The 16,609-nt window shown below is 33.7% G+C and overlaps 1 protein-coding gene across 3 annotated transcripts in view; it reads right to left on the bottom strand.

Annotated features, from left to right (window-relative positions):
• The window catches only part of LOC123566258 (beta-1,3-galactosyltransferase 1-like), a 50,439-nt gene extending 34,548 nt beyond the window's left edge, over window positions 1-15,891 (bottom strand). Inside the window, exon 1 of one of the 3 annotated variants that reach the window (XM_045360200.2) lies at window positions 15,258-15,891. The gene's annotated coding sequence lies outside the window, so the exon portion shown is untranslated. Of the gene's footprint in view, window positions 1-13,569; window positions 14,284-15,257 lie in introns of those variants that run through there. The other 2 variants (XM_045360198.2, XM_045360199.2) reach the window with 2 other exon arrangements.
• Window positions 15,892-16,609: the final 718 nt, after the last annotated feature.

Below are 16,609 nucleotides of genomic sequence, written 5' to 3'. Positions count from 1 at the left end.
CCTACATTTAAAGCAAAACGCCCTATTGTGCTGTTGAAGTTTGTTTCCATATATTCAAATATTACTACTATCAGCGGAGCGCTGAGAAGCAGATTGTCTCATGGATGCATTTTCGGCACGCTAACTGTTTTTTTTTTTCCTATTGTAACGTATTATTTCATCGTCGCTACTAAAGTCCCTGATCCGTTATTATTGATGTGAATATCGCTTGAAAAGTAATGTTTGACCGTATCTCCATTGCCGTAGATAAATGCCTGGTTAGTCTCAATTACAGTAGCCCAAGTTTCCTGACAGATAGTACTCACGTTACTGTTGAAATACTTACATCAACATCTTATCTTGGGTACACATTACAAAGGTAGACATTGCACTGTTTATATTTAAGTTTCCTTGTTGGGTCCGAGAGCTGCTGGTATTATTACAGTACATTTACTGCCACTGACATCATTTCCGCCAAAATGTATAATGACGTTGGCATAGAAACGTGTATCTAAACTATTGAATCAGTCTGATATATCTGCAATTTTAGCATCACTGCCTTTGCTTATATCCACGTAGTCCATCAATCCCTTTTCTTGAATTCCTTGTGGTATTGAATCACCAATTATAAGAGTCTTTTCTCTTTTTGGTGCTTCGTATTGCTGTGAAATATGTGTTTGCTAATTTTCAATTTCATTCGGTTTCTGTTGCCGCACTGGTATAGCTTTGACACAACCAATCGTTTACTGCAGCTTTCGTGAAAGTGATTCATGATTTTTTGTGTTCACTTACGCATGTCACATGATTCTTTTACGCACTGTATTTCATGACAAAGCTGACCAAAATTCCTATCTGTAATTTGCATGTGACTTTCAAGGGTATTACGCAATAAGTTCATACTTTCATGGATGGTTGCAAGCATGCATAAAATCTTGTCATTACTAATATTATACGCACCGATATCGTTTTCAACATTTTGAGAACTGATATTTCTATTTATTTGTTCACTAACTGTAAACTGGTCATTAATATTTGCATAGCTGTTCTCCAAATTGTAGAGTCATGGCTCTGTATGATCGAAACTCATGTCTAAAAACTTTCCGACTCTGTGACATGCAATAGTTATGGGAGGTCTATTTCAGTAAAACGCTGAGCATTCTTTCCACTAACTAATGATGACCATTTCGTATGAATTAAGTGTGCAAAGATGAGTTTTGTCGTCTGATATTTTATATTTTTCTTCATCCAAGCGACCCTTTTTGTCAAACACTGGTAAATGTATGCATGTGTAACAGTTTCCTTGAGATACAAAATATTTACCTGCGGTTGATTTTAGTGATTTTAGTGTCGAGTACGGTTTAGCGTTAAATGAAATTGTGATGCCCCCGCCTGTTTCTGTTATTTGAAACTTATCTCTTTCTGCTGCAAAAGGTTTCTTTTTTGTAGTGCGGTCAATATATTTAGGCTGTAAATTGTTATTTTTTACGTTACGCGTTTTAAATGTTGACCCGTTTATAAGTTAGTGCAATATTAAAGACAGACAGGCAGGAAAATGGCCCCTTCTATAGACCTCTGAGAGCTGTCTGCTTTTGCATACAGACAGTACAAAAAAGAATTTATGCAAATTATAACGTAAAATATTTGGCGTAATAATTGTTTGTTATGTGAGCTAAACGTCCTGAGAAATATTTTTTGCAGAAAAAAAGCTTTGAATTGCCAACCATTCAAATTTCCCAGCGATATTGATTGGCAGGTGTTGAAATATCAGCCAATCACTGCTCAACAGGTAAGTTTGCTACTCCTTTAACATAATAGAGGGAAATTGACCACTCTGTTTAGTGCTATCAATTCTTACATTTGTAACTAACATAAGTTGTAATTTAGTGATGTTATTAAGTAATTTGGTGAAGATTCTGCCAAGATTTAGCTGATCAAAAGTTTCCTCCTTCTAGCGCGTATGCAATGACTTTTCTTTAAAGAAATTCTGATTTTAGCATCATTTTGCAGATGTTTGATTTGACAGTAATGAAAGTCTTTTAGTCTACTTTATGATCAAAAAAATATTTTCGAAATTCTATGCTGAAGTACCACTCTCTCGTATGTTTTCGGCACGTATTAACACAAGCAAGCACCTGTTTATAACATAGACCTAAAATGTTTTCCACCAGATAAATAGATGCCATTTATGTCCCATGCAAGGTTCCCCACTTTGGTTAGGAAACGATTCTCTTACTAAGTTTAGTATACATGTTTGCGTTATGTCCCGCCTTTAGGTTCCAGATTCTGTAAAACATTCCTTTCTTACATTTGATTGTCCTGTGAATATTTATTAAATACTTGTTACCCCTATAGCTTCAATTACAATGTTAATTAAGTAATTAATTATTAACTGTTCTGGTAATTAATCCTTATGTATCAACAATGTTTTATTCAGTCACATTTTATACCCCACCCCAATACCCCTCTCCCGCCCACCTCTTCTTAAACAACGAAGCTGTAAGGGGTTATACTGATTTCAGGTTGTCTGTCTACCTGTCTGTTTGTCTGTCCGTCGACACAGTCTTGTGCGCACCATCTATACTCATCCCTTTGACATAATTTAATGAAACTTCACACAAGTGATCAGTAACAACAGTAGTTGTGCATGGTGTATGTTAGTTTTTTTCAATAATGAAATATCTGTGCAGAGATGGACCTTGATTTTTTTTACTACATTGTGTAATACAGTCTGCATATGCAATCTTGCGGGCGACTAATCTCCCGAAACCATGCATACAATTTAATGAAACTTGAAAGTGATAAGTAGTAACCCTAGTCGTGCATGCTGCATATAAGGTTTTTTTAAAATACACAGTTATGGAACTTTGTTTTTGTTAATTTACTTAATGCATACAGACTGCATCTTGTGTGCGCCTTATCTCCCAAGGCCTTGCACGCAATTTAAAGAAACCTCACACAAGTGACAAGTACTAACCCTAGGTGTGCAAGGTGCATAGTTTGGTTCTTTCAGAAAAATAATCTACAGAGTTATGCGACTTCGTGTTTTGTTGCTATACTACATACATACAGTCCACATAATTATGCAATCTTCTGTGCGTCAAATTGAAATGCACTGTGTTAGAGCGTTTTTACGATATTTTCAAGGTAGTACAGATAAGTTTGTATTATCAAACTTTCTGTAGAGTGTGTGCATCTTGGGCCGGGTTAGTTAGTGAATCTGTATGAATCAAAATGTGTACACAATAACATAAGAAAAAAATCATTTCAGTATTTTATTGTGTGTTTCAAGTCTGTGAAATGTTAATATTTTAATATATGATGATTAAGTAACCCTGTAAAATCGATCTTTTACCAGCTTTTGAACCTCTATTGTGGACTTATTTATCAATATACTGGAGCAGTATATAAAATACTGAAGGCTTCCGAACACCTTTTGTCCTGTAGGAATTTCCTTTACATTATCAGATACATTATTATCAAATTTTAATAACGATATATTTATATCTATTACCTAGATAGTGTTTACAGTTTGGGATTTAGTAATAAGAACATAATTATTGAGATGCATTAATTCCCCCACACGTTAAAATCAGTAGATCAAATTTAAAAATGGTTATACAACTCTCTTTATCAGCACAATCAGTACCACAAGTTTGTATTTGCAAACAGAACAATGAGCTACTGATGAATCCCTCATCCTGAGCATTATACGCTTAATTACAAGAGAGAATTGGACTCGTGCCCCACACCTTGTTCCATTCTAAAAATAAAATGGGGGCCTCCGTGGCCGAGTGGTTAAGGTCGCTGACTTCAAATCACTTGCCCCTCATCGATGTGTGTTCGAGCCTCACTGGGGGCGTAGAATGCTTCATGTGAGGAAGCCATCCAGCTGGCTTTTGGAAGGTCGGTGGATCTACCCAAGTGCCTGCTCGTGATGTAATAATGCACGGAGGAGCACCTAGGGTCTTCCTCCACCATTAAAGCTGGAAAGTATCATGTGTCGGTGTGACGTTAAATCTACCCCAAAAAAATAAAATAAATGAATAAATAAAAATAAAAAGTGTTGTTTATCTATACTTCATAGTCATCTGTCTACTGTTTAATATAACGTATTATTCAGTCTTAATAAGGAATTTTCGTTATGAAGAAAAAAACATAAAAAAGAACAAACCAAAAAAAGACACACACACGTGCATACACATTAAAAGTCTTAAAACTCAGAAGAAAGTTCCCCCAGATAACATCAACATTAAAATTGGATGATAAGTGACTGAGGGTATCTACATGTGTACACACACAAACATTTCAGTCAATTATTCTGTAGTAACCGCCTACTATGCGCTCGCTGATGTCATTATCTAGGAAATGGTACAGGATTCGTCAAGGAAACTGTCTGAATCAAGTACATGTACAGTTTTGTAAAAGATTGCAAAATACTTGCGACGTAATTAACCAGTAATTTAACTCAATAAATGTTGTTTTTATGTGATATAACTTTTTTGATTTACAGGAAGAAGCCAAAAAAAAGTCATCAGTTGTTTCCTTCCAAAATATGGATTTATAAAGAATATTGCCTATGCTTGTTTTGAATATAAATAGTTCTTGAAATTCTTAAGTTTACATATAAAATTCATTAATAGTGCTTTCAGATTATGTTACAATTGATATTTGTATTTATATATTTATAGGAATTTAGAACAGTAGCAATCAAAAGAAATAAAAACATTACCGTGCATATAATGCATTTACATGTTATGAGCGTGGCTATTCCCCGGATAACACAAAAACATAGTAAATCAAGTTCAAGTTAAAGATTATATTTCACGCGTGTGTGAAAAGACAAAACCTAGAAGGTTGTCAACAAATTGACATTATTCTTACTTCTATTATTGAATATGCATAATTTTGATTAGATTCATGAACCATATTTTCTCAATATTTTTTCCATCAAAAATATATTTAACTTTCAGGCTGATATTGAACTTTCATATATGGCTACTTGACAGGATGGGAAAAGATCTAGTAAACGGGCTAAGAAGAATGTGAATATCTAATACGCTGACAATGTGGTATATTGAAATATTTTCTGTAAAATAGGAATAACGTTATGTTTAATTGTTTTACCATTTGGCAATTAAAGGACAAAAACATGTATATACATAATAACATTACGAGTGTACCTTGTTGAGCAAAATCAAAGTCCATATGAAATATATATCAAACTTTATTTCACATAAACATGCAAACATTTTTACAAAGCGATCATTCATAGCATGTTTTGTCTCATCAGGTGTCACACCACTTTTTGCCTGCTTTCTATCATTTCTATATGTGTGTTTGCTCATATCTCGTTACTTAGTTAATCCCAGTACCATGGCTTATCACAATTTCGCCAACTACAACTCCTAGGTTTTCCGATTACAGTATCAACATAATGACTGAGCTTATCAGAATTCTGATAGCAGCAACAATATAAGGTTTTCCTCTATCGAAATTCAGATAGTAAACACTGTCTCATTTTAAAACATCTAAATTTATATATCAACGTCAAAGCTCGTGGGTTTTTTGATAGCTAATTTTTAGGGCTAAATTCGGATAGCAACTCCAACAATAAGTTTTGCTTTATTCGATTTCAGATAGGAAATTGTTGAAACATATCTGAATTTGGATATTAACCACATACACGGGTTAGTCTTCATTACGATTTTAGATTTAATGGTTTAGGCTTATCTGAATTAGGATAGCCACTTAAACATACATAATCTTTTGTCTACTTGATGTTATGTGCAAAATTGATATTCTCTTTACTATCGAAATTCGCAGAGTGTATATTCATTGCGGATAGTATAGCAGAACGAAAGTACGCATATCCGGTTCCGATTCCGGATAGAGCAGTTCTTATATGTATTGACATAAGTAAATTATGTTTATATGAATGTTTCCTGATCAAGATCTTCCTTGAATTATATTCAGGTTTATTAAATATATGAAACATCTTCTTGTTCTTTTGGATTTTTCTATAAGTTCTCGATAAATCAAGCAGTTTGACAGTTTGAAAACTGTCAAATACAAATGGATCGTATTTCTTGTTGTCTCTGTGGTCTGCATTTCCAATGACGAAATGTCATATTGTAGTTAAAGTACTTCATTTCCATGTTGTAATTCTCTTTGCTGATGTTACATAAGTCTCATCACACCATCATGACTGTGACATGTCTTCATATATTTCTTAAAAGCTGGGTTTGTGATAATGGTAACTATGAAACGCACAACGTTGAATGCCAATTTTGGAAATGTTATAGCACACCTTGGAAGTGTGTGTTAAAAATTAAGAGTCAATCCGAAATACCGAAATTGTATGAGACCAACTCATTAATTTTAGCTAAGGATTGTCTTATTTGTCTCAGACCATAGTCGAATGGATGCCTGATATAAACTGATTGTATTTAAACAAATATATTCTTCAGTCTGAATGTATTAAACAAATATATGTCACACACCAAATGTTTCAATATAATAATTGTGTCAAACCGTATTATTTAGATGTGACTATTTCTGACGTATAAGATAAATATTCCCCAAGCTTCTTCGCTTCTGTTTAGGGAAAAATTATCATTTGAATGATTTGAAATGTATACCGTACAATACATTCATTCCATTTTCTTTTATACTTTTTCTATTTTTTTTATTTTCTATCTCGCTTGACTGTGAACACTTGTTTTAAACAAGCACTGTCAGAAAGACAGCGCATTCGACTATTCGAAAATGTTTACGGGTAATGAGGAAATACTAACATATGGAAGTAGGGTTAAATTATGGAGAAAACGAAGCTTATAGGAGTGCTTAGGTGGTGTTGGACACTATATGATACAAGATTTAGCTTACCAAAAATGTTCCTTCTAGCGCATATAAAATATTCTTTTTAAGATATATTGCTTTAGCATTATGTTTGATAATGCACTGAGAAAAATATGTTATGTCATTTTTGGTGCAAACTTAACTGTTTAAGAACTAATCTAAGTATTAACAGTTTTATCATTATCCAAAGTTGTTGTTTTTTTTTAATATAAGCAAGTGCAGTTCATATTATGCCATTTGGAAGCATTTGTCTTGCAGTCTGTATTTCAGATGATGCATATTCATTTCATTAATCTCTATTCTTTACTATGATATATTCTAGTGAGGAGTTACATTATTTAAACATTATTATTGTGTCTTGTTGTTCTATTAATTTTGGTAGTTGTATTGCACTAATGACTGAAATAAAGATTGATTATGAGTAAACACATACTGGGCTAGAGGCTATTTGTAATGAATATGCAGGAGTCCAAGAAGGCGGCGCCCTAGTGGAAATCGGATTCCTTTGACGACTCCCTTGTATCCATTATATGCTCAGTCAAGTGTGACTAGTTTGCAATAAGTGTTCCTTCTCTTGGGAAGGAACAATAAGCAAGCGTGATGGATGTAAAATAAGTTTTGGGAGAGGGTGTGCAATGGGAAGATTGGGACAGGGTAGAAGTGGGTAAATATATATAACTGGGTGTAGGAAGGATATTGGTACAATTAAATATAATGACATATAAATGAAACTGCGAAGCGCAACGTAAAACTTTGAGCAAGGCTGTTACAAAATCTTACCCCAATGACCATGACTTATAAGTACATATTATTTAGCAAACAGGCATCCGTCCTTTAATTAATTCTTATGTTAGGAGTTGATTGTAAGAGCAAAAGCATTTAGAGTATATAGTGGAACTGAGACACTTGACTTAAAACTTTATCAGCGCAATAAGAAAACTTGAAATCAGGGGTTTTGACCCTTCGGAATAAATACCATAAATTGGCAGATGTCAGTCCCTTACAGAGACCTAATCCCATTCGGGGACGTTGGCTCATAATAGGGACAGTAATTAAGTGTATATAGTGAAACTGAAAAGGAAACGATATCATTTTTCGTGATAAAGATAATATTGTAATATAATTGTAGTAAATTACACCTAACGAATAGGACGTTGCAAATAAAAGTCCTCAACTATGGCAAACATGCAAGTGTTTTGATTAATTCATGTCAAATAAATCGATGAAAAGTATATAGAGTCTACTTACATAATCTGAAAACAGGGGCAATTACTCTGGTCATGTCAACATTTGCAGGGTAGCAAATTTGGATACAAAACAATAATGTTGCGATATATTTGCATGGTTTCGAATTGTACGTGAAACTATCCTCTTGTCAACGTAATCAGTTAATACAAATATTTACGCTGAAGATTTGCTGAAGTGTCTTTGTTTGCATTTAGAATCATTTTCAACAGTTTCAGTTTATTAGGCTGGGTACATCATCTGCCTAATAGTATTAATTACCTCGCTCGGCGAAATATCATTACACTGTTTACTGTTTCTGTTGTCCTGAGAATATGAGCATAAGTAATTTGTTAATAAGAAGTAATCAAACGATTTGTATTTTCCTATTATTCTTGTTTTATTCGACCAGGTAAATTATCTCGCACGTGGTAATAAACCATGATACGGAGATGTATCTAGCCCTCTTTATTTGGCAAATTACAAATATAATGCTTTTGGCCACCTAACAATGTGTCCAGTGGCGAGCATTTCATGTATGTAATGGGAGGCAGTAAGTATACTTACTGCCGCTGGATTCCATGTAAGAAATAATCTCGTCCCGCAAGACGACTTCTACACATGAACCTGAAGTGGAGAAATTATTCAATTCGTCACTTTGTCCAAGGATTAACTCACGACCCTTCTATCTGTAATTCACTGCTTTCGCTATTCAGTTTAGAGGCCGTCTTTAAACTGATGTTCATATACTGTAAATTGTCATATACTATGACGAAATAAGTATTACCAAACACGTGATACAGTTCCGTATTATGTATTTAAACAACATTGACAATAAGAGATGTTCTGAAGACAGACTTAAAGACATTAACATCAGCTCATATATACCATAGCTGTGAAACACGTTTGATAATCTTAAACGATTGAAAACATTTTAAACACTCAAATTTTGTTCAATTCCTCGTGTACATGAATTTTAATTCAAAAAGAGTGTTGCATCAAAGTTGTAAATTGTATTAGCAATGTTATACTCCTTTCACGTGAATCTCTCGAATATCAATTTCTGGTGAAAGTTGAAACCACGCTTTTTAACTAACCTTTTCGGATTTTATAGTTCTGCAAGTTTATACTAAATTATAAGCAGAAACAGGCATTTATCATATAAATAATTTCATCAGGCATGTATTTCTTTGACCAACTATGTTATTCTTACTTAATTATTATGCAAACTGTATTATGCATCCATAAGTAGTTAAGTTAAAGTCTGGACCATTTTTTATAATGTTGAAACCATGCAAACAGGTATTAGAGAGTGGTATATGTACAGATAATGTATCCAATCATTCAGAATAAGACATTCCATATGGTACCGCTACACATGCAAAAAAAGAACATTCTATATTGCATGTCCAATGTTGCACACACGATTAGAAAACCCTTTCTTGTACACTTGACTATGATAATCTGTCACTGGTTGTAGATGCAAATGGGAACAATCAGCTCGAGGGTAACTGTTTGGCGGTAACGGGTTACTGACTGAATTACCCGAGATACGGATTTTCTTCATCTAGAGCAAGTGGTTACTTTTCTTGCATACTGTATTCAATTATTTTTAAAACACAAGAAATACTTTCTAAGTAGCATTCTTTCATGCAGTGATGAATTTAAACAAAGTGCAAGTAATCAAATTCCATAACCAGTAGTGGCGTCATTACGTTTCAATGACGCACAACAACAAAGTTCTGGTTTAGTTTTATCACTTGTAGCGTAACTGCATGTAGAAATATAATATACGGAAAGAGGAGCAATTATGAAGGTATTTGATTTGTATCGCATTTTAAACAATCAATATATAATCAGTGCACGAATCGTTAGTGGTCATTAAAAGCACGAGAGTCATCTGCCATGGGTGTACCAGATGGCTGGCATGTGTAACTTTTCCCGGGAAAAGTCAGTATGCAAGAGCATTGTTTACGCCAGGACAAATTAACCCTCGAACCGGATTTTCCCATCTGCATCTACAACCAGTAACATATTATAATAACATTGCATAGCATATGACACATACTATAAGCATTCCATATTGCATGCCCCATGTTACACACGATAATAGCATTCCACATTGCATGTTCCATGTTACACTTAAATAATAACATCGCATGCCCTATGTTATACATATGAAACGAACATTCCACATTGCATGCCCAATTCAGATATGTAAAATTTCAACACTGAGACATTATTGGAAATGCATAAAAACGAACATATTGCAGTTCTTTGAAAATGGTGCGTTTTAATGGCGTTTAACTGCCAAAACTGTCGTTTTTTTCCAGAATTCAATATATACATAGGTATGCTGAAAATTCTTTTGTTGAGCAATATACATGTGTTTTATGCTGTTGAAAAAAAAAACCCTTTCTTTCTATGATTTGGTGTTGTTTGATTTTTCCCCTCAAAATTAAAGGCTAAGCGATAAATATAATTGCATGTATATAATTGTATTTTCCTTTCAGTATTAACACCTAAAATTTGAAACAAAAATATCAGCCAAGATATGGTTGTTATTTATTTGACAAAACCCAACTTAATAAAAATGAAATAAGAAATAAGTTTTGCTTTATACGTCTTTGGTAGCGTTTTCATGAGTTTAACATTTTGGTTTCCAAGTTTGAAAACGAGAGTTAACAAATATCAGTTAAAGTTTTATTTCGCACAATAGGTCATATCAGATGATACGCTCTCGTGCGTTGCCTGGTTACCTCACGACTGCGTAGCTAAGTGGTCTTTCCAACAGCATATTGGATTGGACAAACAAAGCTTGTAGGGGTGCTTTGTTAATAATAAGACAACTTGCGTCCCGCCACAGTAATATTTTTCCTACTTTGAAGTAACTAGCCACGAGATACAGAGTATAGGGTCAATTTTCTGCAACACCTTCAAGGCTCTAAACAAGAATTTTTCAGTTTATACGAAGGAAATACTACTTATTTACAGACAGGTTAGGACAATTACTTATGCCAAAGACACGAGCCCCGAAGTATGGCAACACCGCTCCAAAACTTTTGATATACATATTAACGTGCGTTTAAAACCATGTTTTCTTTATGTTTTACATATTGCAAACAGGATTGAAGAATCATCGTATTTTTTATGGATTAGATCTTAATTTATAATTTTGGGCTTTTTCAGACATATAATTGTTTGAACTCAAGCCTCTGAGATGTGAAGCACTTTTTTTTTTGGGGGGGGGGGGGGGGTTATGTTACCCGAAAAGTGTGCTATACACATAAATGTGGCTTCAAACACGCCACGATACCTTCCCATTACCACCACCCACTGCTCTGACAGTATCAATATATTGTTTTCTGTTTTTAAAATCTCTTTCTTCTTTATTTTTCTAAACACTACAATCAGCTGGAAAAAAACGACTTCTAATAGAACTGAAATAGATTCCGGGCTATAACTGTTTGTAAACGTATGAAAATGATAGCAAACATGTTGTTACACAACAATGGAATTTACGTAGAAATGTATTCATTTCATGTAGGAAAATTATACAAGTTTTATATTTAGCTTGTGTAAATAGCAAAAATTTCATCATTACCGTATGTGAAAAAAAATATTTAAGACTAACATGTGTGTAAATATTTGAAAGCATGGTTAGGTTAACTGTTTTTTATTATCATTATTTGACTCCCTAAGCTAAAAAAGGATACATGTGTTTTAAAGTAGTCAGTCACATTTTAGCAACATTTAATTAAACATTACAGTTTTCATGTATTCTGTTAGACGAATATTTATACAGTTTGATAGCTTCTGGAAATGAATATCTTATTACTTGTCGTGATTTTTGTAACAAGTTCCCTTAAATATAAAAGTTTTTAAAAAGTTGATAATTTCTTTATATTTCAATATAATTTCTAGCTTTACATTTGCACTTGATAACTTTTGGGATATTTCAACTACTTGTAACAGAAGACATGATTTAAAAGACATATCGCGCAGTTTTTTGTCATTTTTTTAAATATATATATAGGCAATTTTTATTCTACGGACAGAATTTCTTTAAACTTTGTGTACTGACTGAGAGTCAAGTTCAAAACGTAAATATGTTTTGAAAGTCATAGGTACAGAGAATTAACTGCCCTACAAAATCGGAAAATACTAAAAATCAAACTTTCAAGGGCGGAAAATTCAATAATAAGGCAAGGAAAATGTGCATTTTTATTTATATTTCTGTTTCAGACTTCATTTGCAGTCAGCATACAAAGTTTAAAGAAATTTCATCCTTTAGAAAAACCAGGACTTTGCGGTATCATTTTGTCATGTTCATAGCAACTGAGACAGGTAACGGGTAATTATAATTTCGTTTTCTAATGAATTCTGGCAAATTATATACCTGACAGTGCAAATTTTAGACAAGTTTAATGCAGCAAAGTGCTTATATTCATATCATTTTTAGGCAAAATATCTTTATTAATTTATAACTATGCTAACATAACCTGGTAAGGCAACCAGGATAAGACAATCAAATTACAGAAAAATCAATCTAGTGAAAATCTAACATGTGCTTTGAACAAATCCAACTACAAAAGAAATAATTCAGTATGCATCCCAAGACACAAATTCTTTATATTTTATTTCATTTCCGTCAGTTTAAACCTGATCAGGATAACATTCGTTTGTATCTGCGCATAAAAATATACACATTTTCATTTTTGCATTTTTTATGTTAATATACATGTTTATTTCTAACGATGTGTCATGTGATGATATTTTTATTAGATGCTATTTTACGTATTTTTTTAAACGCCTCTGCAAGTAAACACGAGGAACATACATGTGGTAGGGTGTTTGGGGAAAGTGGAGCAAGGATGAACATTCAAAAGGGAAAGCCACGTGCCTTAAACGCAGTTAGCCTACAACGTTAAACACAGCAGGGTAGACACCCAAGTGCGAGAGACAAACACAGACACAGGAAAAATGCAACAGTTGGACGCCGCTCATGGACGACCGTCGGCCAGAATTATGGTAGGCACGATAACTTACTCATAGCAAAAAGAAGATTGGTGCAAATGTATGAGGAAAAGATGAGGGGCGAAAGGTGTAGTGAGGAGAAGGAGGAAATTAAAGGCCAACAACAAAAAGACAACATACGCAACACAAATAAATGAGAGGGACGGAAAACATGTCTGAGTAATTCAATTTTATTTGATCTCTTAAATGATTACTACTTAATATGCAAGGGCAAGTTAAAGTACTGACAAATTTCATCCAAGATCTTAAAAAAGGAGAAAAAGAAGAAAAGATCAGGGACGCCTCTCAGTGACTTTCAGTAAGTTATTAAGCCACTTACTAGTTTAACAAACTCGCATTTTAGTATTTTAGGAATACCCTAAAAACAAGGTTTATATATTTAGATTCGGAGTACAAGCAAATACATAAAGACTAGCGTGTTTAAACAAATCCCAGTTATAGATTAAATATAGTTACATAAAAAATACTTACTTGACAAATGAAGTGTAACTCCTTTTTGAACTGCAGTTACTCTTATTATTTTAAACAAAACAGGAATTATCACACGATACCTATAACCTTTCTTTTACGAGTGGTAACGATATTGAAAATGTTTCACACATAAGCATTTCAAAATAATCGCAACGCACTGCTATTGACTTTTGTATGTCAGCAAGTGAATGTGAGGTACTATTTCCAAATTACCAACCGTTTGTATAACACACTTTAAAAGAAAACACAATACTCTGTTGGACAAAATACATCCTTCGTTTATTTTGTGGTGTAATGATAAGACCCCGAATCTTTGCAGAAAATCAGTTAATACTTTGATTACATAGGTCTGACTTACTTTAACTGTATTCTTATTAATAATAAATGGCTGAACCTGATCAAAAATTGATAATGATGCATACAGGTTGATCATAATTAAACATTTCGCTCAGAGCGTTGATTTCTGGCGTCTTGTTCTGACGTCTTGGTGTGTTTGAATGACGCCGTCATACCAGAACGACAAATAAAAAGTTCCAACACGACAAATAAGACATATGCGTTTTTCTGACAAGTCAAGAATTTGTCGCAAAGGGCCACAAAATCGAGAAATATCTGATTTGTCGCAATAGCGTTCCGATGTGTTGGCGCTGTTCAAATGCACCAAAACGACAGGATAGCTTGAAAAAACTCCAAACATATACAATATCTACATTTAACATTTTTGCTTTCAGTATTGAAATGCGGGCATGAAATGGTTTGGTATGTAATGTCACGGTGTTATAGCTGTGTATTCCAACTGTGACGTTAGAAAATATAGTATTTTCAACATTTAAAAAGATTATATCTGTAAAAATATCCCTTGGAAGCACAGAATGCAACCAATCTGAATAATATCAAACTCGGTTTGAACTGAATCTGTTCATGAGAGGTTATGAAATGTGCAACACCTCTCATGCCACCTTAGCACCGGCTTAAGCGGAACTCTATTTCACATATCTTGTATGGACTCCATGAGCCCAGAGGACTAGAAAATATCACAACAATGGATCAAAGTACGGGTGATGTTTACAGCCGCCACACGGCAGTTAAAGATTGGTGTTGTGAATGGTAATAATATCTGTAAAAAGATCATTTTGAAGCATAGAAAGCAGCCAAGCAGAATAATAGCAGACACGGTCTGAATGAGTGTGTTCATGAGATGTAATGAAATGGGCAAAGTCTCTCACGCTGTATAACAAAACTGAGCCCAAGTACGATGAGACTTTCTACTGCTGCCATACGGCACTTAAAATTGCTGTTGTAAAAGGTAATAATATAATTTAAAAAAATGAACCTTTGGAAGCACGGACGCAACCAAGCAGAATAATAGCAGACTAGGTTTGATTGAGTCAGTTCATGAGATTTAATGAAATGTGCACCTCTCATGTCCCCTAGCAGAACTCTTTTACATAAATATTCAATGGACTCCATGCGCCCAAAGGACTAGAATATATAACAACACTGAATCCAGAGTCATAACGATACAATATGTTTGAAATATGGAAATCACAATGATAAAAAGTAAACTTGGAATATGGTAAGCAGTATATATTTTTATGTTATATGTACTTTTCTCCAAACGGAGCATTTAGAATTTTGGTGTGTGGATTACAAAAATAAAAAATACATGTTTAACTACGTCTAAATACCTGTAATTCAATCTTCTTATATATCCTATAAGTTAAAGGCACTCGCTACAGTTTTTCCGGACGGATCGATATTTACCCCAACACCGTGCCAATTTGGTTGTGTTTCTAATCGATGTAGTTCACTACAGAGTCGGAGCGGTTTTCTGCGCATGCCCGGAAGCGATAATCTAATGTCGAGTACGGCAAAAATTCGCAAATTATTGTATGTTCGTATGCATTTAATGTAAAATATGTATAATATACTGACTAAATGTTAAGGTAAGTATCACCATGGTTACAATATATATACATTTGAAGTACATTTAGTTCAAATTGCTTCAATCTGACATATACTGGAGTTGTAATTTATACCAGCGCTCCAACTCTGCATTGAGTCCCAGCTGTTTCTAATCCCGTACGGTACCCATACCGTACATCCGTATTCGTAAACTATATGTTTTGTTCGGGGAAAGGTGAACACTTTCATCGTTCTATGACATCAAAATGCTTCAGAAACACCTTCAAATCCGCTTATTAAGAAATCTGCCGTTTAATAATTTGATATATCTCTAAGTTATTTGCTCAAACACTGAAAGCGTATTTCGTACCAACCTGCGTTGTATAAATGCCCGCCACACCCCACCTCGTAATTTGTTTTAAGCGAAATCCAATATGGTGACCTGTCTGTCAATTTTCTTTTTGTTTTAGATTAGGTAGGCATTACCAAAGGTATGTGCAGAGTTTGATTAAATTATGTTATGTGAAACTTAAAAGCTTAAAATTGACAAAAATATGCAAAAATAACCCTTTGGTCTGCTGATCAAGTATTCCTTTCTTTACAAAATCATTTTCTTTTGATTTCTTTGAGCATGTTTCAAATAGATATTTTGTTTTCCGTTACAAAAATTCTTAGATATCAAATTTATGCTGATTATTGTACTGTACTGAAATATATTTCAGGATTATAGACATTTTGAAAAATATTACAAATAGCACAATATGGAGGATCAAATTAGAATGAAACAAAGCCGGTGACCTATTATTTTTATTTCATGTTTCAATACATCATGACAGGATCTTTTAATACAAAACATTTCATCAAAATCTATTATTGAGAAAAAAATACTAAACTGTAGCGAGCGTCCTTAATCTTATATTGCCTAAAAGATAATCATCAGATATTGGACTTAGCTTTATTTTCTTATATTGCCTAAATTGTAAACTATTTTCATTGTACAATTTTGTACTTTTTAAGCAATTAATTCATGCATTTTACTTCACTGCATTTGCTACAAAAGTTAGGAAAGAATTTTTAGTCTGGCTAAAGCCAAAAAATTTATCCTACTATTGTCTCCCATGCATTCCAATTATTG

This window comes from Mercenaria mercenaria, chromosome 8 (genome assembly GCF_021730395.1).
Source record: "Mercenaria mercenaria strain notata chromosome 8, MADL_Memer_1, whole genome shotgun sequence".
NCBI lineage: Eukaryota > Metazoa > Mollusca > Bivalvia > Venerida > Veneridae > Mercenaria > Mercenaria mercenaria.
Note: the sequence above shows the minus strand (reverse complement) of the source record. Positions and strands in the feature narration are given on the sequence as shown.